Here is a 2,418-nt window from a genome sequence, read left to right on the forward strand (position 1 = left end):
GGAATAAACAGGACACCTATGAAGAAACTCAATGACACAGTAACTCTCAACAAAGCCTATTTTTAAGGCTCTAGGAATAATTTAACACACTGGCAGACAGAAAAGGCAACTTGTAAACTATGATGTTGAGCAGATCAGCCATGAACCATCACAAACAGGACACAACGAACACACACGTTAAAAACATAGTGCTCCAATCGCTGCATTTCACAGCAGCTGTGCCACATCTTCAGATTTATGCAGCAATCTGCGGCAAATCACAAAGGGTTAGACAACACAGAAAATGTCTCTGCCAGTCCTGACCTTAACCATGGCCAAAAACAGGCTAGGAGAAACGGAAGCCCTCTAGGTTCTATGATATTGGCAGTTTTTCCAACACAATTCTTCCTCCTTTGTACTTTCCTAAAATATACAGCAAGAGATGTTTCTGGTTTTCCTCTTTCATGCAGTCCTATCATTCAAATTACTTTCCAATACAGTGAGCTGGTATGGATTTTGCTAAATAACCTACTCCATCCCTGTTACTTCATTCCTCTTCAGTTCTAACTATAGCTTCTAACTTTAGCAACCCAAGCTCACCACAGGACATCTGCAACGCCACACAAAGGCTGTGCTTTGACATCTGCAGGAGGTGGTGTGCGTTATTTCAGCCCTTCCCATTCCAGTCCCATTCACACCAACATTACTGGTAACACACTCAGTGGATCAGGTGAAGGAACTGATGCCTTTAAGTTTTTTCACTCTTGGAGTAAAGTGGCTGCACAGCACAGAGGCATCACAGCATTGAGCACGAGCACGTGGGAAGGAACCTGCTCACAGAACAGGGCAGCTGTCAGATTAGAAAGTAGCCTCCCTAGGAATGCCACTTTTGAAGGGCAGAATTAAGTTTAGTAGTCATTTAGGTTTAATCTAAAATACAAGCACCATCCACCAAACTTACCTCGAAAAGGAATTGTGAAAGTCATTAAATCTCCTTAATTTTATGAAAGTACTTCTAAAGCTTGGTCTTTAGCAGACAAGAAATTTGAAGTAATAGCTGAAAGCTTGCCTATTCTTACTCCATATAGTAAAAACAGACAAGTGGAAACCTAACAGAACACTGGGTTGTTTCCAGCAGCTTGCTAGTTACCCATTTTCCTACTGTGCTTGACAACAAACTTAATGCTAGACTCAACCCAGAGGAAAATTCCTATCACAGCTCAAACTACTCAAGTTATTCAGCTGCACTTAGGTACCATTATGCTGAGCACTGTACAAAAAAACCCCCACCCCAAACAAAACCACAACCACCTCTGCTGTACTGGTCTACTTCCACTTTAATGAGATTATTTGATAAGAGTCATGATCAGACTTAGATGGATTTAGTATGACATTTCTTAACAAGCACAGCTTCACAACCTCTGAATTGCTTCTCTCTTCCCAAAATTCAAACTAACAATGGTCAAGCTGATGCCCTAGCTCTGGCAAGCCTATGGAGTTAGCTGAAAGCACAGCCTGATATTACCACAGGCAAGTTATGTATCCGATGGTCATGGATTACAGATTTCAAACGTGTCCTTATATGCACTGGATCAAATGGCATGGGGTCAACCTTAGGTATGAATCTGTGGCAAGGTTCTTTAGGTTCTTCTCTGGACTTTGAACTCATTTCACCTGTAACTCAGCAATGCTTTGCATATTCAGAGCTCCCTATGCAGAGGATACATCTCTTCAGGGTTCTTGATTACAAAGTGTATTCACAGATGAAACATTCTGGGGCTTTGGGGTTACCCTGGCTTCAGGTTTGGTCCATGTTTTGTACTCTTGCTTCTCTTCACTAAGTGAAGCCTACTATGTACCTAGCGACTCTCCAGAACTACAGAAAGCTTTGTTATGTCAGGCACGCATCCTCTTAATTCTGGCTTAAGACTTACTGTAGGTAGTAATGATTATCATGATTATCATTCCCTGGGGAATTTACTCCATACCAACTTTAGCATTCTTTTCTTACCCTGCCTTGTATGGCAAACATATGTACTCCTCAGCTCAGGAGACCTGTGATAAGTTCATGGTCTCTCTTCCTGCACTTCCTAAAGTTCTCAGTGGGAAGCAAGGGTGCTTGCAGATGAAAACCTATTGGACAGCTTTATTCTTCTGCTTTGCTGAAAGTGCCCTACAGAATAAATGCAATACACAAGTTCACTGCTTCTTACTGTACTATTTAAAGTTGTATAAGGTACTGTTCCAGATTATGTTCTTTTACATATATATCTACTATTGTGACATCAACTGATTCTGGTTTTACAGCTGCTTTGCTATCCAAGAAATATATTGCTCATGGTAAAACCTGAAGTTTTCCAGAACACCACATCCAATTATTCACTTCCCCTTTGCTAAAAGCCTAGGCAGAAGGAAGAGATTCATATTTTGACTGGTGAC

The sequence above is a fragment of the Psittacula echo genome (genome assembly GCF_963264785.1).
Source record: "Psittacula echo genome assembly, chromosome: 6".
NCBI lineage: Eukaryota > Metazoa > Chordata > Aves > Psittaciformes > Psittacidae > Psittacula > Psittacula echo.